At 37.3% G+C, this 21,916-nt stretch overlaps 1 pseudogene across 1 annotated transcript; it reads left to right on the top strand.

The window, feature by feature from the left end:
- The first annotated feature begins 9,608 nt into the window (after positions 1 to 9,608).
- Positions 9,609 to 20,397, top strand: LOC125186561 (sister chromatid cohesion protein PDS5 homolog D-like; annotated as a pseudogene). Its single transcript, XR_016130730.1, has 14 exons — positions 9,609 to 9,799; positions 9,879 to 10,009; positions 11,423 to 11,626; positions 11,758 to 11,939; positions 12,112 to 12,238; positions 12,313 to 12,480; positions 13,748 to 14,472; positions 14,549 to 14,602; positions 14,687 to 14,781; positions 17,720 to 17,771; positions 18,185 to 18,268; positions 19,305 to 19,348; positions 19,778 to 19,847; positions 19,926 to 20,397. The product of XR_016130730.1 is annotated as a sister chromatid cohesion protein PDS5 homolog D-like (transcript).
- The last annotated feature ends 1,519 nt before the right edge of the window (positions 20,398 to 21,916 follow it).

Here is a 21,916-nt window from a genome sequence, read left to right as displayed (position 1 = left end):
CATTTATTCTCCTATTTATATTAAGTTCATATTGGCCCAGTCAGGGATCTATGGAAGGTTTTGGATATGGGCTCCCCCAATTAGCTTTTTACTAATTAAATTAAACCCACAATTTAATACAAGCTTATATTGGAATATTACGAGCAACCACTACAGAAGTAATATTGCACTCCCCATCCAAATCCGAAATTATAAATAATCCGGGCTTCCGTTTTGTTTATTATTTATTTCCCGCGCTTAAGATATAAATGTCCATTAATTAATTAATGTCTGCTGTGGACTTAATTAATTAACATCTTATTGATTCCAAGAGTGGACTTAGCAAGAAACACTTATTTATTATTCATAGAGCGATAAAACTCCAACTGGCCAGTTTTCTGAATAATAAAACCTTGTTCGAGCTCCTCTTGAGGACATTATCAAACGAGACTCACCTCGCGCACGATTCAACATAATCGCAATCCTACCACCACTAGATATTAATCACCACTACCCAATATATCATGATTATTGGGTTGCGAAAAACCCGCACCATTTGATAAGTCAAAGTAGTGCATAATCAATACCGTATGCTCAATTCTAACGTATGTAGATTAAGAAATAGTTATTTATCAAGACCTAGTCTTTCAGTAGATAGCATAAAGACACGTCTTGCTGTTAGATCCATTCAGTGCTATACCACACCAACGTCATCTTATTTCAGTAAGGCTTAGAAATAATCGGACTGACATTGCAACCTTTCACGATAGGTAGTCTAAGCCTATCTGGGTAGTGAAATTCTTCTTTTTCTTTTGCAAAGCATTGCATAGAACCGACTGTGTTACCTTAAAGTGGACGACGCCCACAACCAGTCTACTAAGCAAAAGACTTAGACTTTGTTTGCTTCTTATACATTTAAATGTTTATAAAACATCTTATAAATGCACAAGCAAACACAATGTAATAATATACTGATTCTATTCGTGCGAAACTGCTCAAATAATACTGAATCGGGTTAAAAGTGGATTATAGAGTTTTACGTATACAAGCAAGATTCTATTCGAGCGAAACTTGCTCGAAACATGCTTTTCAGTATACCAAACCTAACAAGATATGGAATGATATTATTTTATTATGATAAACGACATGAACGTATTCCTTAGGAAATAATTGAGAATCCTGTTGAGCTTGCCTTAACTGAGTAAAAAAATAATTTTTGTTTCCATTTGTTATTTCCTTAATCATATGGAGTAAATGATTGATGAATGAATTTTACTGTCCTAATAGTTTGTTTTTCTTTATGACTAAACTATGAATTGAATTAGGTTTTCCGTTTACCTTGCAGACTAATTTTAAGTTCCAATTGATGCACTCGCACAAAGGGTACTTGTGTCATTATCTTCTGGTCAAATTGTCATTTTTTAAGTTCAACTTTAGAAATCAACCAAAATATCAATGAATTTGACCATGTTTTTAATTATTCCATTATTCATAGCTATTAAAACCTTGTACTACCATTTTTGCTATTTCATTTTGTTCCCCTTATAAAAATTGATGATACAATGTGTGTGTTTTATGAAATTTGGGAAGTGTGAATAGGGATGTGATCATATGATAACCCATAAATCACATAATAACTCTATAACCAAATCTGGACCACACATCTTTTCCATTCATATGGCTGAAATTAATCCCTCCCTTTTCCCTTAATTTTAAATGAGAAGGGCAACTTTGACCTTTGAATATAACAACTAAACTCACGGTTATACTATTTTTAAATCTTATATGGAACTCACTTTGACCTTTGAATATAACAATTAATCTCTCCCTTTTCCCTTAATTTTTGGTGCAAAAAATGATACTTTTGGTGCATAAAAGCATAAAATAATACTTTTGGTATATAAAATGATACATTTGGTGTATAAAATGATATTTTTGGTGCATAAAAGTATAAAATGGTATAACAACTAAACTCACGGTTATACCTAGGGCTGGGGAAAAATACCGAAAAAATGATATATCGCTCGTATCGTATTGAAAAATATCAAAAAATTATCGAATTTTCGGTATATCGTAAATTTTTAATACGATACGGTATCATATCGTAAGTTTTCGATACGATAACAATATGAATTTCCTTATATCACGATATATCGTTTTATATCGAATATACGATATATATCGATATTTTCGATATATCGTTTTATATCGAATATATGATATATATCGTATATATCGAAGCATATTGAAATCAATACATATTGAAGTTTAATATTATAAATATATAAATCCATTTAATTCATTATATATGAAACCCTAATAAGAACACTATTTATTTTACTGTGTTGAAGTTTTATTGATTTTTGTGTTATTTTTCAGTTTTGAAATTATATTTTTCAATATACAGGTATTCGATACGATAACGATATTTTGATATATCGTATCGATCTTACGATATATCGAAATATCGATACGATAACGATATTGATATTATCCATATCGAAAGTTCGATATATCGAAACTATCGATACGATAACGATATGAAATTTTTTCATTTTCGATACGAAACACGATACAACGTTTTCTATACGATATATCGTATCGACCCACCCCTAGTTATACCATTTTAAATCTTATATGGAACCCACTTGGACCTTTGAATATAACAATCAATCCCTCCCTATTCCCTTAATTTTTGGTGCCAAAAATGATATTTTGGTGCATAAAAGCATAAAATGATAGATTCGGTATTTGCAAAAAATGATACTTTTGGTGTATAAATGATACTTTTGGTACATAAAAACATAAAATCATACTTTTGACGTATAAAATGATACTTTTGGTGCATAAAATGATACTTTTGGTGAAGAAGACAAAATGTATGATTGGTAAGTAAAGTATGGAATGTGATCACGGGTTTGCTGTTACAAACACATCAATACTACTGTAGTACTTGTAACAATAAAGTCAATGGAGTTAATATATAGTAGTACTTTCTTTATTTCTATTACAAAAAGGAAACGATTGAAGATCAACAATAAAAATAATGAACAAAAAAATTAGCCTCTCGATTTCACTAACATCAACAACACCCAGAGGTCCGATAGACATTGTCCCTAGGCGATTGAGGGACCCCCACTCTGCTTCCCCCGCAGCGGCAGAGATGCCCTGCATCATCCCGCTCCCCATCCCGGGCATCATCATCTCGCTCATCCCTGCCATCCCGGGCATCATTTCCCCCATCCCGGCCGCCACCCCGGGCATCATCCCGCCCATCATCCTGGCCGCCATCCCCATCATTGCGACACTCATCCCGGGCATTTGGGGCATCATCCCACCCATCCCTGCCATCCAAGGGTACATATTATAGTACATGGGCATCATCCCGACCATCCCTGCAGTTCCGCCGCCGTTTCCCCTACCTCCAACGGGGAACGTCGCCGTTTGTGACTCGCTCGTGGCGGGAGAATCACTGCCGTGCTCCATTTATCTTCAATAAGAAATGAGAGTAGAGAGAGTGAAACTCGTTAATACAAGTGGTGCAAATAAAATGAAGTGCAACGAGCCCTATATATAGAGTTTTGAAAAAAAAAATATGTGGTCGTTCGTCCGCTCGTTCGTCGCGTCACCACAATAGCGGTCGAACGGACGGACGAGCGACCGGCTAACGCTAGCCCACCACGAATGACCGCTTGTCCGTCGCCCACTCGCCGACTACAATAGTGGACGAACGCGACGGACGAGCTGCTAGCCGGTCGTTCGTCCTAGTGGACGTCCGCTATTGTGGATGCTCTTAGTGACTTGTATATTACTAATTATTATGATTTTACTGTCATTTTTTATTCGGTCCAACCTAAAATTTAAGCACAAATAAATAAGCACAATTAAATAATAAATACCCTTAAAATACTTTTAATTAAATTGTAAGATAAAAACGTTAGAAATAGTAATTACGGGTTGAACTCACAAGGAGATGGTTTGGATGGAAAACTTCTAAAAAGAAACTAAAAAGCGATAAAAACACATACTATAAGGTAGAAAGACAAAATATAATAGAATAAAAACAATAAAAACAAGAGAAAAGGAATAAGAGTCACTCCTAATATCATATGTTCCCGTATCTTGGACTTGTCGCTGTGCCTTCGAGATTGATAGACAACAACCGTCTGTGGAGTGCATTGTTTAGGTTGATAGTAACAAATAACTCAATTTGACCCGACTGAATATATGTTGCAAACATATCCCTCATATATGTTTTGCAATGTCAAATACCCACAAAGTTAGTATCAGATTACCCACTTGAATTGCACGCTTCCAAGTCTAAGTAATTCTATACTCATTAATATTGATTCCGATACAATCACAAATTATGTTAAACAACTCATCATACAAAACAAAGTTATCTAACATAAGGTATGCATTTGCCATGGGTGGCTAATAAGAGAAACCAATTCCACCAATATGTACTCCCTCCGTTCCACTTTAGGAGTCCCCATTGGAATATTCCATAATTGGTATAAGGCCTCACATTCCACTAACCTTTTCTCCACTCACATTTTATAATAAAACTAATATAAAAAAGTAGGACCCACGTTTCACTATTTTTTTTCACCAACTTTCATTTACATTTCTTAAAATCCGTGCCGAACTCAACTGGGACTCCTAAAGTGGGACGGAGGAAGTACTATTCTTCCATCCCAATACAAATGGACGACAAACATATTCTGTATCCTATAACCATGCAATATGTACACATATTATCTCAATATTTGAATAATTAAAAATAACTATATACCAAATCCTAGATATTAACAATCAAAAACACTACATACCAAATCCTAGTAGCTAATAACACACATTGAACATAAAATTACCAAATCCTAGTAGTTAATAACACACACTGGACATAAAATTATACCAACAACAACTGAAAGTTGAATTTTAATGCTAAATTACGAACAAAACATGTCAAGTTTAACTACAAGCCTTAAAAACATAATTTTCACCCTATGAATTTAATGTTGAATTATAAAGAAATCATGTAAATTACCTTCAGGGAGTAACAATTGTACGAATTTGGCCGATTTTGCAAGAATTAGACAAAAAGGTGGATTTTTTTTCGGATGGTTTCACAAAAATGGGGAGTACATATGTTAAAACACGTTGCTGCTGTGCTTTATTTGATTCAAGTGAGTTATGCATTTTGAGAATGCGTAACTAGACACGCATTTTGCGAATGTGTATTTAGTTACGAATTCTGCGAATGCATGATACCCAAAGATAGAACACAAAAAAGTGGCTCATTCATGAAAGACAATATTTAGATGGGCCTATTTATAGAATTTTTTTATAAAAAAGTGGATGAATTCTTTACTAGACAAGAAATGAGATATCACAGGATAGTTATAATGAGATAGAGTTTTCGGGCCGGGGTAAAGATAATGTAAGATAGTGTAAAAGGTTGGATATTTATAGGGTTGTTTGGTTTACAAAGCATCTTTGGTTTAGTAATTTAGTAGTACTGGTTAATATACAATTCTATTTATATATTTTAATTAGCTACATTAATACACGATTCAAATGTTTTAGTTAATTTAGCTTAGTTCATTCATTACAAACTATGACATTTGTCTTGAAAAAAATGCAAGCTCAAGAACTCAACGGATATTAGCCCAAACAAATTAAACAAGAAGTTGATGGGGCAAAAAGTCTAACAAATTGATCGAACACTGAAACACAAAGAACATTTTTTTTTGCAAAAAACATATGAATTGAAGAATGGTGATGAAAGAAGGAGGCTCATATAAAATTTAGTTATCTTCATTATTTCAATTTACACAAAATTAAGGCCTATTCTACATTGATCCTAAGAGCATCCGCAGCGGTTTGAAAATCTCGTCCGTCCGTCCGTGCCGCTGAGCACGAGCTCGTCCGTCCGCCGATGAGAGTTGTCCGTCCGTGCCAGCGGCACGGCGCTGCTCTTAGCTAAGAGCACGTCCGTGCCGCTGAGCAGCCATACGTGGCGTCTTCTTATTGGCCAACGCTTATCCTTGAAGCGGTCGCCGACTACCGCCTATGGATTTGGCATGCATATTTCGGTGTTGCCGGATCCAACAACGACTTGAACGTGTTATATTCTTCACCACTCTTCGATGATGTTTTGAATGGTGTAGCACCGTCGATCGACTTCACCGTCAACGGAAATGCATACCACATGGGTTACTATCTCGCCGATGGTATCTACCTAAAGTGGTCGACTTTTGTGAAGTCGTTCAGCAATTCACAAGAGCAAAGACGGATTCTTTTTGCGCAGCGTCAAGAGTCTGCTCGGAAAGACGTCGAAAGAGCTTTTGGTGTCCTTCAAGGCCGATTCAACATTGTGAAGTCCCCTTCTCGGCTTTGGTACGTTAAGAATATTGCCGACATCATGTACACGTGTATTATCTTGCACAACATGATTATAGCTGACGAAGGACCGATGGCGGGTAACTTTTACGACGAGGATGAAGCCGGAAGCTCAACCGCGAGGTCTCCCCCACGCTGAGGTGTGCATACGACGGTGAACGAGAGGATGGAAAGAAGACACACCATGCGCGATACAAGAGCCCACACTGAGCTACAAAAAAATCTAATCAATCACATTTGGGCGAAATTCGGCAACGAGTAGTGTAATTTTTAATTTTTAGGATTTTATTTGTGTAATTTTTAATTTTTAGGATTTTAATTATGTAATTTTTAATTATTTTATAATTTGTAATAGTATTTCGGATATTTTAATGCATTTTAATATTGTGGAAATGTTTTTATTTAAATTGAATAATAGCATCCCCATCCGTGCTATTAGCTAAGAGCACGGAGGTGGGTCCGGACCCACTTTTACTCCTTGTCCTTAGCTAAGAGCACAACACCCACATCCGTGCTCTTAGCTAAGGACAAGCTCAAGGGTCCCACCATTCTATTATTCAATTTAAATACTCCAATTATTAAAAACATTTCTACATTATAAAAATATATTAAAAAAATAAAAATTACATAATTAAAATCCTAAAAAATAAAAATTACATGATTAAAATACTAAAAAATAAAAATACATAATTAAAATCCTAGAAAATAAAAAAATACTTAATTAAAATCCTACAAATTAAAAATTACACACGTGGAAGACTACTCCTCTAACCCCAATTGCCTCTTGAGACCCCGAATCATTTGCTCATGTGTTGCAAATTGCTCTTGAGTCATCTTAGACGTATCGTTCAAATAGAGTTGGCCCAAGAAGTTCCACAACGAGTTGTTCGGGGGTGGAGGAGGCACAAAGGGAGCGAGAGCGGGAGCGGGAGCGAGGGCGGATGGAGTCGAGGCGCGGTGGCGGGTGGTCGTCGTCTTCTTCTTTCCGACCGGCCGTTGGGAACTGCTCGGGCCAGCGTCGGGGCTACCCAAGTTAGCTCCGGCAAGCTGGGTAGCCACATCATCGGAGGCGCCGTCGGATAGGGCTACCGACCTGGACCGTTTGCTGGAGGAGGATGCTACTATGCCGCCCCTATACTTCGGATGTAGGCGCCCCTTCTGCCAACAATCGAGGTACTTGAACGGTTCGAACTCCTCCCGTTGGTAGGTCGCCAAGGCGGCAGTGATGATGTCGAGCTCGCTCGTGCCGCTCCCCGCCGACCGCTCTTCCTGGAAGTAAATCTCCTGGAACTTCCCGATTGCCTCGTTGCATCTGAAGATGCAATTGCGAACCATACTATCATTGCATAGATGGTTCCCCCCGGCCAGGTTTCATTGTAAAGACGAGTGATGCGCCACCAATACGTTTTCCCGGTGTGGTTCGTGCCAACTTCCGGATCTTCGGAGACTGCCAAGTAGGCTTTGAACATCGCCATCATCTCACCCGGAGTGTACGGGGTGCGGGTGCCACGAACAGGAGGAGTAGGAACAGAAGTAGGAGTAGGAGTAGAGCTGCTGCTCCCTCCCGATCCGGGTTCGGGTGCCCACCCGAACCCGGAGGCGTATAGGTCGTGCACCGGGTAAGGACGGTAGCCACCAGGAGCTTGCGAACCTTGGGTTTGAGGAGGGGCCGTAAATTGCGTTTCCGGACTAAATCCGGCCTAAGAGTCGAACCAATCGTGGTTCCAACCGCGATTGCCGGAGGGGTGATCGCCGGAGCCGGACATTGTGTAGTGTGGTGGGAATTTAGATGAGAGAGTATGAGGAAAAAAGATGAGAGAATATAGATGATAATAGAATAGATGAGAATGTAATTTTTTTGTGTTGAAGTGGGGGTATTTATAGATGAAAATGTGAATTTTGGGGAAAAAAATTGAAAAATAAATTAAAAGTGGGTAGAAAACGGATATAATTTTTTGGGCAGTGGGAATTTTTTTTTTAAAAACGTTTTTTTAAATAAATTTCAAATTTAAAAAAAAAAAACAAAAAAACGAATTTCAGCGGCACGGACGGACGACACCGTGCTCAGCGGCACGGACGGACGAGCAACGTCCTCTTCACCGCTGCGGATGCTCTAATTAAAACCTCACAAAATTATCCCAATCTAAGAAGTCAAGAACAATTACACAAGAACATAGGAAAAACTTTGGCTCAGATTCGATTGGGAATCATCACAGCCCACAGCCACCACCCACTCGAATCAGAATATCCAACAACCGAATTAGCCTACAGCAACCATGGAGCCACTACCACCAGCAGCATCCACTGCCGCTGCACGGTGGAGAAAATGACGATTGTCATCAGTTGATGGCACCATCAGAAAAATACGTTGCGAGATGAGAGGACTGACAAAGTAGAGAGGGAAAGGCCGGTGAAGTTGGGAAGGGAGAGAGGAGAATGGAAGGCAAACAATCGAGAGGGGGAGAGAAGGGCACACAAAATTGAGGATGAGAGAGAAGTGGAATATAGAGAGGAGGATATAATGGAGAGAGAAAATTTAATACAACTAAACTAGCTTTATCAGAGGGGGAGGCAGAGATTAATAACTAGGCTATACAGTGACACTGTTTGAGCAATATAAATTGCATGTAACTTGAGAAAACCTATTAACCAAACGACTCATAAGGTTTTATGCTTGACGAATTCCAAGATTGAAGAAAGGTAAAACGATACAGAAGATGAAATACGAATTATGAGGCAAAAAAAATCCTTTTATACGTATGGAGAAGGCTGAGATATGATATGATATGCTTTGAAATTATGTAAAGTATTATAGTGAAGAAAAGATTGCATTTAAAAAGGCCAAAAATCTCGTAAGGGGTCGCCGGATCAAGTCAACGGACCACGAGAACAATATGTTGTCAATGTCAGCGGGTCGTTGGTATCGAATTTCAACAGTTCTATGGTTTTGCGCAGCGACGCACAATTTATGTGAAACAGTCATACTTTCCCGGCTAGACTTTGATTGAGGTGTGCAAGATACTTACGCGAAGCTATTTCGAAAATAAAAACATTAGTTGGCCGGCGATGATCGGGGAAGAGAGAGATAAAAGAGAAGATGTTAAAATAATTCTATAATATAAAAAAAAACAAAAAAATAAAATTAACATTAAAATTAATCTCTTATTTAAAATATCACCATAATGATGCCATTTGAAGCTACATCTTGCACAAAACATCATTTCATTTCACTTAAAAATCAACCCAACAACAAAAAAAGAGGATATATAATCTGAGAGAATCCACGGATTTGATACCCTAGAATTAGCAGAAATTGATGGAATGAACCAAAATCCGCTCTGCCTGTGTGCATGCACAACATTTGCAACAAAATACCCCCTTTTTGGCAAATGTAATTAATTGAAGTGTATTTCAGGTGGGTTGTTTTCTGTCGCGTGTGTGTTTGTGCTAGCTGGTTTCTGGTTTTTATGATCTTATCTGTTTGAATTTTACAGGGAACGGTGAAATGGGGTCTACTGGTATTGATGATTTGTCGCAGAAAGCGATTGAGCCGGAGTTGGTTGATATTGGGAATAAACTTCTCCGGCGCCCTTCATCAACTGTTGAGCTACTCATGCTACTCGATGTATGTAGGTTAATGCGTGTCTTGTGTGTGGGGTGATTCCTATTTTACATAGATATATTTGGGCTATTTGTCCCAGGTTTTGAGAGTCTTGAACTATGCCACTGTAGAGAAACTGTTTGTGCAAATGCCTGTTCAATCTTTGAAGTCTTAATTTGTGTGTCAGAGTAAAAATCGATTTTTTCTTCTATTGTTTGAATTCCTACTGTTCCTAGGTATCACAAATCACAATTCTGCCACATATTTGGGAAATGCCATTTATGTGTAAATTTTACATGCGCATTCGTTGTTTTGCTTTAGTTTCTGTGGCACATTCTGTGATTGTAGAGGATCAATGTGTGTGAACATTTTTGTTTGGTCTTTCATATGCCTTTAGTCTTTATTAAGCAAGTGTCTCAAACTGGTGGATTAGACACATTTTGAGGGTTGGGTCCAATGCATGCTATAAAACATAGTGCTTTGCATAAACTACAACGTCTTCACAAGTATGTCATTTCTTTAATTTAACTTTTCATAGCCACTCTGTCAGCTCCAGTAAGATGGGGGTTAGCTCAGAAGCTCAGTATTACTTGACAACCCTTTTCTTTTATTCAGTGATTTTTAATGAGAGTGTTTGATGAATGCAGAAGCTAAGAATGTGAATCCCAGAAATAGCATCTCCATAGAGTATGCAATTTGGATAGGAGGTTACGGCCATGCTAAGAAACAGATGTGACTTCTACTTTTATTTGTTTATATTTGATTTGATTTTTTTTTTTTTTGGGGGGGGGGGGGCTGGTAATGGAAACATTAGATCTTAAAGATTGTGTCGTGGTGGATTTGAATATGAGACCTTTGGCCTCTCACATTTACCACTCTACTGCTAGGCCAACACACAATATGCATTTTTTTCTTTTGGCAATTAAGAACATTAAACTTAAAAACCGCACCACAATGGTCCTCTACCGAGACTAAAACCTTTGGCCTTTGGCAGTAATCAGTCTACCACTTGGCCAACACACACAAACAAGTGCAATTTTATTGATTACCATGGTCATAAGTTCAATAAATTATTTGCAAAACCATTACTAATATCTTCACTTAAAATTAGATCATTCTGTTATATGGCACACTGCAGTTGCATACTAACCCTAGCGTGATTGATTAGTTGACTAATTCACCTTTGCTATTTTTCATTTATGGAAATTCTAAGATGTGCAACGAGCTACCTGTTTTACAGTTCAAACTAGTACTTTTGGTTATATGTAGGCGGAAAAAGAATTTTTTGCTGATTTCACCCCTCATTCCCCTTGTATTTTTCTATGCAATATGTTCCACTGATTTTACTTTCACCCTTGACAACACTATCTCTCCTTCCGTGCCTTTTCTAGCGAGGCTGATGTTAATGACAGTCTATGTGTAATTGACTAATTTCAGGAAGCAGAAAGCCTTTTAGCCAAGGTATGGCAACAGCCTCCCACGTCTACGTGCATAGCGCTTGTTCAGACAATGAAGGCACTTATCACTGATGAATTATTGCACAACGATGATTTTAATGTCCAAGTTGCAGTTGCATCTTGCTGTAATGAGCTCACCAGAATAACTGCTCTAGATTTCCCTTATGAAGATGACCCAATGAGGGTATGCAGATGCAATCAGTTATTCCGTGTCTAAATAGATACTCAATATCATGTCCTCTTATCGCATCCTTCTGTTTACATTGCACAAGCACCCCATGGCCCATGCACTTATTCTGTGTTTGCTGGTGACAGGAAATTTTCCAACTATTTATGATTGCTTTTGAGCAATTGTCTTGTGAGTCAGGCCGCAATTGCTATAGGTCTGTGCATATTGTTGGAACTGTTGCAAAAGTAAGATCGTCGCTGATGTTACTGGATGTAGATACTGATGGGCTGGTTGTCGAGATGTTCCGACTTTTTCTTAACAACACTGGGTAAGTTTGTGGGAAGTTTCATTTTGGTATACTTGATCTTTGGAGGACTGAGGTTTTCCAATTCTAATTATGTCATTACTGAAGTTATAGACTGTGTCTAGGAATAATTCTCATTTTTTTAGTCTCATATTTATTTTGGCGGTGTTCAATAAAGATTCTGATTATGTTGAAGGTCCAACAACCCTTCCGAGGGCTTCAAATACATGGAAATGATCATGACTATGGTGATAGAAGAAAGTGATAAGATATCATTTAATCTCCTAAGGCCCCTTCTAGCTAGTGTTAAAATGAAAAATAGGGTAATGATTCTCTCATTGATTATATATGCTATGATTATCTCAATCCTTTCTGAAAAAATGTACTTGTGCTCCAGGATATTTCGCCTATTTCATGGGAATTGGGGAAAAAAGTCTTGGAAAATTGTGAAACTATACTCCGGAGTTATCTCAGAGAAGCAGCAAAGGCAATGAATCTGGAATTTGATGATTATGCTGAAATAGTTGCTTACATATGCCATGAAACATCCAATAATAATAATAAGGTTTGCTCTTGTGATCTCTGAATTAAACATGTCTCATAGACTGATACATTATTTTGTGTTGACTGGAACCAAAGCCAGCCTTTCCTCTGGTTTGAGCCAGACAAGCATTGTTTGACTCAGCTGATGTGACATGTGGAAAACACATTGCGTGATGGATGAAATGTTGATGGCTGACGAACGTGATGATTAATCGGCCCTTACTTGGCCTCTGCTCCTAAAATTAATCATTACTTTTCCTTCTTAGAGCCAAGTTTACTGTGTCATGCTAGAGTAATTTCTCTGAACTATAAGCCCTATACTATTTTTAATAATGTATTCATGCTAAGTAACCTTGCAACAGAAATATTGTGTGGTTTACAGTTTTTTTTTTATAACATTGTATTGGCCTTCTATTTTGATTCTGGATATCTTATACATTATTAATACATGGCCCAGTTATTTAGTTAAAGGTTTATGGACCAGGGTTTAGTGGAATTTCTCCATTTATTTTGTTGGAGACTAGAAAGGAATAAAATAATGGTAGAAAAATGCAAGATTCATAATGGATTAAATGCTTTCTTTATATGTACCTATGTCTCAAAATTTCTTTTCATAACTTTTTCTTTTGTTACTTACCAGAATCTCTATTCCTTAGAGAAGAGTATTTTGTTGGAGTATTTTGAAATTCATTACCTGATCAAACTTGAATGTGATGACTGATACAAAGAACTTGTTACACTCACTTCGGCATGAATAACTGGAGGAAGTTGGGTAATTGGAAAAATGCTATTCCATTTCTCAATCAGTGTGTCTTCACTCTTGAGAAGTTGTATATAGCATGAAATACAGCTTTGGCTGGGGATATTTAAGTCACTTGTGCTATAAGTTTGAAGATAGTTAATTAGAAGAATGTTCTTTGAATGAAAGCAGTACGAAGTCAATTGGATGAGAAAGAGTAGCTTTCAGAAAATTGGATATGAGAAGAAACTTCCAGTGATCCTATAGGTGTGATGTTTATTTGATCATTGACTTCAGGTCACAGTTTTTCAAAGATCACCTCTAAATTTTTAATTTCTGTGTATAACCTTTATTCAGACCTAAGTTTACAAAAATAAATGAAATACTCAGGAACATCTAAAATTACACTGAGAGTGCCATTACAAAAGTATTCTCAGTTTATTTTGTTAAATGAATTTGTTACTGTTCTGTAAATCATATGAACCTTACCTTTTCTCATTTTCAAAACGGATTCATCTATAATTTGGTTAATGTTTTGTTTGTCAATTAGGTATCAAAGGAAGTCTCACCTGCTGCTGCTGCTGCTGGTGTGTTAATCCAAACAGATCGAATTTCAAAGTCACAGATCGAATTTCAAAGTCTGTTCATGAAATTTTCTCTCTGCAAACTGATGATGGTAATGTAACTAAGCTGGGTAGTGAAAATATATCGGAAGCAGTAAAAGACTCCATCAGATTGTACTATCAGAAGCAGATAAAGGTGCTTTTCAAAAGAGAAGGAAGAGGAAACCTAGTTCTGCAGTAAGAACCAAGGAGGATAAACATACTATGAAAATTGGAGATAGGTATTCCCATGAAGGATCCCGTGGCAATAATGTGGAGAAAAATAACTTAGCTTTGACGTCAGAGCAGGTAAACCCGAGCATGTTAAGCAATTCACTGCGAAAAAAGATCGATTCGTTTAGTGATGTCAGTCTTGCAAAATATTGTCAGTCAGAGAAGAAAAAGAGCATGATTAATCAAGCACAAGGAGGACCTTGAATTTTCATTGACATTAAAAAGGAAAATCTTGAAAATGAAGGAGAGAGGGCACAATGCTCCCAAGAAGAGAGGTAAAACAGTTATTGCTGGATCAGGTAACGTGAGAGTGGAAAAGGAAAGAGGGGTGATTGGCGACACAAACAAAGAAGAAGAACATCAGCTTTCGCCTCTGGAACTGTTTGAGAGGAAAGAAAGTATTTCTCATAAATATGTACAGAAAGATGCTGCTCAAAAGGTTGTTATGTCTTTCTTATGTTTGATGGAATTTTCTCATACATGTACGCGTAACTGTTTTAAAATAATTTGTGCAGGTGGGGGAATTTCCTATGTCTAAACCTTCAAAAGCCAATTTAGAAAAGGATAAGGTACCGTCCTGTTCTGTCTTAGAATTTGGTGTTATTTCAAAATATCCTTGGAGATGCATAATTTCTTTAATATATTTGCAATAGATATCCGTTAAGAAGAAGTCGAGAAGGCCCCGAGTCGATTTCGGGGAACAGTTAGTCAATTTAAGGATACAAGTCTGGTGGCCAATGGATGAAATGTGAGTATGCCACGTTAAGCTATATCTTTATGGTAGTTCATTTCATTGAGTTGTTGCTTCAGATGAAATGAACACTGTTTTAAGTTATTCAGGGTTGGCCTTAAAATGTAACCACATTTCTTGCGACCTAAGTATTTCTGTCACCACCCTATTGCCCACAGCTTAAGGAAAATGAATCCTTTTCACTGAACTTTTCTTGCTTTTTAAAGTCTAATAGTATCAGTGCGTCTTCTCTTTGATTCTTTCAAAGATGCCTTTTCAGTCTATTCTTAACTGTCAAAAGGTTAAAACTAATGTTTTGCTACATTATTGGGTTTTTTTCTACTTTGGGGGTAAATTAAGATATAGATTCTTGAATGGGGAAACATTTTTTTGGCTTACATAGATGGAAAAATTGCATGTCAAAATTGTGTGTTTGGAAATGCATTCCACACGTGTGATTCATTTTAAACAATGCATGAATTTTCTTTGGGTGTCATGATGCATGCAGAAAGTGCAATAATCACCTTCATCATAGTACATTAAATTTCATTGTTTCCGCAACTCGTTTTTTAAACCTTTCGATTCTGATTTCATAAATACTTATGCCTTTACTTTTATCTAGTGCAGTTAAATTTGACTTTATGGATTACAAGTTTAATTTTTGGATTACGGGTTTATATAAAATCATTTATAATCAAATAAATTTTCGGATCTCAATCCATTAGATTTGGTTGAGTTTGAATGTTAGTGACAAAACCACTTTAAAGTTAATTATAATTAAAATTTAATTAAGTATATCACCTAAAAAGGTAGTATCAGAATCTAATAAATATATATTCCCTCTATCCGCAATTAATTATAGTACTTCTCGACTACTTGAGTTTTAAAAAATGTAAAGAAAAGTGGATGAAAAAGGATAGTAGAATGTGGAGTTCATTTATCAAAACTAGTAAAAGGTAAATGAGACAGTTATTTGCGAGTGGGCGGAAAAGGAAATATAAAATACGGAGTATAAGATAATATTTGTGGACATTTGATTTATAAAGGGTATATTCCGTACCAATTAATATAAACAAGCCACAAAGTACGATTAACATGCATGAGTTAATTTCTGTATACAAAATTTCCTTTTATATTTTAGACATTGTTTCATTTGCTTTAGAATTTTTGTATAATTCACTTTTAGTCATGATGTCTTACTTTTATTTTAGTTATCATTAATTTATTTTAAGTTGGACTTCGTAGATGGTAATCAAATTATTTTTAAGTTGGACTTTTGGCCTTCGTTTTTGGTAGTAGTTAGTCTAGTTTTATTCATTTATCCATATACAGTGTGTCCACATATGCATATGTAATTAATTACTAACAAACTTGCAAAAGATAAATGATGTAATAAGAAAAACGAAATATAATCTAATATTGATGGACAATTGGACATGTTAAATACTAGAGTATTATTATCAATCTTAATTTTTCTACACAGTGTGTTGCAGAAGCCAAGAAAAAGATTATAATGTTCTGGCTCCGCCTCCCATATGAATCAATAATACTAGACATAATTAAAATCGAATCACGCATACCTGGAATGTGGCAAATGCGTTTTTCCTGTATTTATAAGCCAAAAAGGTACATCTTTCAGAATCTATATCTTATTTTCACCGAAAGTAGAAAAAAATCTACATTATTGAGATGATGTAATAACACATGTGCATGTGATCCACAAACTTCAGTAAGAATTATTGAATAGGCTTAGTGGTTCCGACTTACGTGATATTGATAGACTTTCTTCACTATGTTTTTCGTGTACTTGCCATCATTCATGATATGAATAGTGGTGTCCATTGTCTAATAGTGTTAATGATGTTGGTGGTTAGACACTTCTAAATGACATCAAAGTAGGTAAACTATTGTGCTTACGTGGTGGGAAAACGTGCTTACATAATGCAGTCAAATTAATAAACATTATAGCATAGGACGCAGGAACCAATGCAATGCTATCATGATCTGAGGCAGATGAAATTGTCACTTTCTGGTGAGGATTGATTCCCTCTAGTTGCAAACAATGATCTTCACACAATCAGGAAAGAACATATGACTCCACATCTTACTTTTGTTGTAGGATTTGTGGTATTAGACGTCCTTTTGCTTTTTGCAAGCAGCTTTTGTGGGTTGATGTTAAGCCTGATATACTTGGAGTCCAGTAATTCTGCGTTCATTGTTGTCCTCTTAACCGTGTGCAAGATTCTGTCCTGATTTACTAGTATTTTGTATTAAATTCATTTCAATCAAATGAAGTGACAACAGTCCAAAATATTTGTAAACTGTGGTAAGACTGAGTTTGTGAATTTCTTCACCAAGAGCGAGTCTAGTATTAGCTTGTGTAGGATCGTTCTCCTACTCCATATTTTTCCTGTTTGGCCTAGTTAAAACCCCCCACATTCTTTGGTGCAAAACTTCGGGTGTAGCATTCTAAGGTATGCATTATGGTCTATGGAAGAAATACATGGCATATCATTTGATGTTTGTCACAGTTGTACACAGTAGATGCTTTCATTCATCGAGATGAATACTAGTATTTTGTAAATATGAACCTCAGTTAGAGAATCCCCTTCTTACCTGTGGTTTCCAACACACTCTTGCAAGCAACTTAGAAACCAAAGTTCTTCATTCCCAAGTAAGATAAGCTTTGCTTAAGGAAGCTATACTACTAGGATAGAAGAACTTTGCACGGTATGTATTTTCCTTTTTTCCTGGTTTGTTATCACTTATCATGATGAGAACCTCAGAATAAAAACTGGGGTATTGTGCATCATGATATCATCCTTGTTTGCCTCTGCAGTCCTATAGTTATATAGTTCACACAGCCAACTTGTTAAATGTCTTGAGTTTTGGATTTTACATATGCTTCGTCTGGAAAATAGCATGATTTCTCACATGTAGCATTCATTACACGCAGGTTTTATGCGGGCACTGTTAAAGCTTTTGATTCTGAAACGAAGAAACATGAGGTGACGAGATTTCCTTCTTTCATTTGCTGTCAATAATTAAGCTTCAAATACGCCCTCCGTCCGCTATAATTGGGTCGTATTCCTTTTTCAACTTATCTATTTCATAATCTCTCCTACTTTATTCTCTTTGCAATTAACTCACTAAATACCATTTTCTTAAATCTTGTGCCCCAAAAAGAATGCCTGAATAGCCACAAATTTTCATGGCTTTAAATGATTCTTTACAGGCATTAAAGCCCCATTGTTTGAACCATGAAACAGGAAATAGCTTCTATTTCCTCCTGCATAAGTTGACTTCAAAAGTTACTTAATCCTAATATGAAGACAAAACTTGGTGCTGGATCATGCATATGTCCTCCTGCCTCTGTTGTTTTATATTTCTATCGCTAATGCATCTACTTTCGTTCTTTTAGGTTTTGTATGACGATGATGAAATAGAGTTCTTGAATCTGCGAAAAGAAAAATGGAAACTGTGTGGCGACGAAACGTCTCTGCAAGTAAGATTATGGGAATAAAATTTTGAATTGATAATTCTCTTTTTTTTTCCTAAAATTTAAATGGGTTATTTGGTAGTAAACACAAACTTTTGACATTTTCTGTTTTTACCTTCAAACTCGTTTTTAATCTAAATACATGACCTTTGGACTTTTCTATTTTCCCCCAAAATTATTTTTTTCTCCAACATTGAAGCACTGACGTGTTCGTCAGGGTGCCTGTGTGAAAAATTCATTGGACCTATCAGTAGAACGACGTCGTTTAAAAGAATGTAGTTTTCCTGGAAATGCACAAACTTTTGACAATTTCAGTTTTTCCCCTAACCTTTTTCTAATCTAAATACTTAATCTTTTGTCTTTTCTTATTCTTCTCTGAAATTATTTTTTCTCCAAATTGAAGCTGACATGTTTGTCGGAAGTGCTAGTGTAAGTAACAAATTCAGCAGATCATAAAAACGACATCATCTCCAAAAGAAGAAGATAGTTGAGATTTAGATAGTTGTATTAGAGATTGAGATTGAGAGCTTATCTGATTGGGAAATTTGCTTAATTAATCTATGCCTGGAAGTTTTTTCTCGAATCTGCTCAAAATCTAATCCCCAATACCCCAAATCTGAATTACCTTGTGTTGTTAAAAAACGACATCTTTTGATGATTAGTCGAATTTGTCATACTAACACTTCTGATGAACACATCAGCTTCAATTTGGTGAAAAATCAGAAAAGCCCAATGTTTTTTTTTTCATATATACTCCCTCCATCCCACAATAATTGTCACTCTTTTCCATTTCGGTCCGTCCCACAATAATTGTCACACTTCTTTTTTTATCATAAATGGTAAGTTGGTCTCACATTCCACTAACTCACTCCACTTACATTTTATAATAAAACCAATATAAAAAAGTAGGTCTCACATTTCACTATAAGAGTGACAATTATTGCGGGACGGGGGGAGTATTTATTAGCATGAAAACACAAAAAAATGTTGGAAGTATGTGTATAATCTGGCGATTAACCAATTATTTGACAATTCCTTGCAGAAACAAGTAGCTGATCGTTCATCTCCTTCCAAAGAGCTTGGCAAGTAAGTTTTAATCTAAAGGATTTCTTGTTGTCTGTGTTATTTGAAAAGATCATATCTATGCTCAATGTTAGCCAATAAAATACTCCCTCCGTCCCATAAAAATATGTGCACTTCCCATTTTCGTCCATCCCACAAATATATGTGCATTCCATTTTTGGAAAGTTATATCAATTTAATAATGTAGGTCTCACTATCCACTAACACTACTTTAACTACTATTCTCCTCATTTCTCTTACTTTACCATACCATTCTCCTCCTCTCTCTTACTTAACCAATTTTGTCTTAATTCCCGTGCCATATCCATTGCCCATATTTTTATGGGACAGAGGGAGTATAAGAAATTCTTATGTAGTGTTGCAATTATTCATCAGCCAGGGTATCTTTTCTTCCTTAATACTACCATTGATCTGTTTTATGAACTCGATCAGGACTAAAGAACACGAAATGAAAAAGTTCATTGAAGATGCAGCAGCATTAGGCTGTTTCATCATCCAAAAGGTCAGTTTCTATTTACAAAGCTCAAAACTTTCAGGTCAGATCAGCAATCCCTAATAATGCTGACATTTATCCGGTCAGATCATAGGTGAAAACCTTGCCCTCGGTGTATCTGAAGACACTTCTTCACCTGGTTTTCATTAAGTCGTTACTGAATTTGACGATGAGACTTGTGAAACGAACATCTCAGCAAAAGATAGTGGGGTGAATCGTGCGAGCAAGGAAGAGTCAGAAAATTTTGATCTCTGAAAACGGATGGCAGCCATTTCCAAGAAGTTGAAAGAAATGGTTAATATATTATAAATGCATGGATGCTGGTTTCTTATCTTTATGCATACAATGTTGAAGGATTGCCGAAACTTTAACTGCTAGGACGAAACCCATTCGCCAAGTATGTGACAAGCCGGAAAGAAGCTGTAATCGGCTCCTTGTGTTTCAAAAGGATTACCCTTGGCTACATATATGGATAGGACACTTACTGAAAGCTGCCTTTTTTAATCTCTGCAGTTGCACTTTGAAATCTCAATCATGCAGAGAAGATTTTGTCACTAAATAGTGTTCTAAGAGCACTCCCAATGGTTTGGGGATAAACTGACTTATTTCTCCCTAACTCCTGCCACATCAGCGCCACATCAGCACCAAAATTTATCCCCAGTTTTTAGCCAACTTTTAGCCAACCTCTGCAATGGTTTCTCCCTTATTTCTCCCTAACTCAACATTTCATTTTTACATCATCACTAATTTAATTGTTTTATTTTTATATATAATAAAGCTAGCTTATTTAATTTATAAGATAAAACAAATAATAGTAATAAAGTTCGTTGTATTAAACACGGGTACACATTACAACGAAGAAAATTAAAAAAAAAAAAAGTACATGAATGGAAAAAAAAAATCAAAAAAGAAATTCAAAGAAAAAAAAATTCAAGGGCGGTGGGCGCGGTTTCTATTTGCCCACAATTCTTCGATGATATCGTGTTGTAGTGCTTGATGGGCCTCTTTCTGGTGTATGTCCATGAACGCCTGGAACCGTTCATGTTCGTTGTGCGGTACACCCTGGCGGGCGGACTCGGTTGAGACACCGTGACTCGATGATGCAACACTTGGGTCGTTGGTGACGTCGAGGACGCCTTCGTGTTCATCATCGATGATCATGTTATGCATGATGATGCACGCATACATGATATCGGTAATATCCCCCTGGTAGAAAAAGCGCGTCGGGCCCTTTACCAGTGCAAATCGCGATTGGAGCACCCCAAATGCCCTCTCCACATCCTTGCGCGCAGACTCTTGCGCTCGGGCAAAATACCTTCTTCTATCTCCGAGTGGGCATCTGATCGTCTTCAGAAACACGGGCCATTGCGGATAGATGCCGTCAGCCAGGTAGTACCCCATGTTATGCACATTGCCATTGGCCGTGAATTCGATGGAGGGGCCTAACCCGTTGATCCGCTCGTTGAAAAGGGGCGAGGAATTGAGAACATTTAGGTCGTTGTTCGACCCAGCTATACCAAAATAAGCATGCCAAATCCAAAGCCGTTGGTCGGCAACGGCTTCAAGAATGATGGTGGGATGCGTACCTTTGTACCCGGTAGTGAACTGGCCTCGCCACGCGGTTGGGCAGTTCTTCCACTGCCAGTGCATACAGTCGATGCTGCCGAGCATCCCCGGAAAGCCGTGGGTCCTCCAGTGCCAATCCAGTAGGAACTGGCAGTCAGCTGCGTCCGGCGAGCGAAGGTAGTGCTCCCCAAATATCTCTCGCACGCCCTGACAGAAATTCTTCAGGCACTCGTTGCCAGTCGTCTCGCCGCATTGCAGATACTCATCGAACATGTCGGCGGACCCTCCGTATGCCAACTGCCGGATGGCAACAGTGCATTTTTGTAGGGGCGATAGTCCGGGCTTCCCTGCTGCGTCTCGCTGGAGCCGGAACTCGGGGTAACGCGCGGACAACGCATTAACAATGCGCAGGAAGAGGGAGCGGCGCATTCTGAACCGGCGACGAAATACATCTGCCGGATAACGTGGTTCCTCCGCGAAATAATCGGCGAACAGCCGATCGTGCGCACCAG

Source organism: Salvia hispanica, chromosome 5, assembly GCF_029641045.1.
Source record: "Salvia hispanica isolate PSC_SH4W2 chromosome 5, Shi_PSC_v1, whole genome shotgun sequence".
In the NCBI taxonomy this organism is placed as follows: domain Eukaryota; kingdom Viridiplantae; phylum Streptophyta; class Magnoliopsida; order Lamiales; family Lamiaceae; genus Salvia; species Salvia hispanica.
Note: the sequence above shows the minus strand (reverse complement) of the source record. Positions and strands in the feature narration are given on the sequence as shown.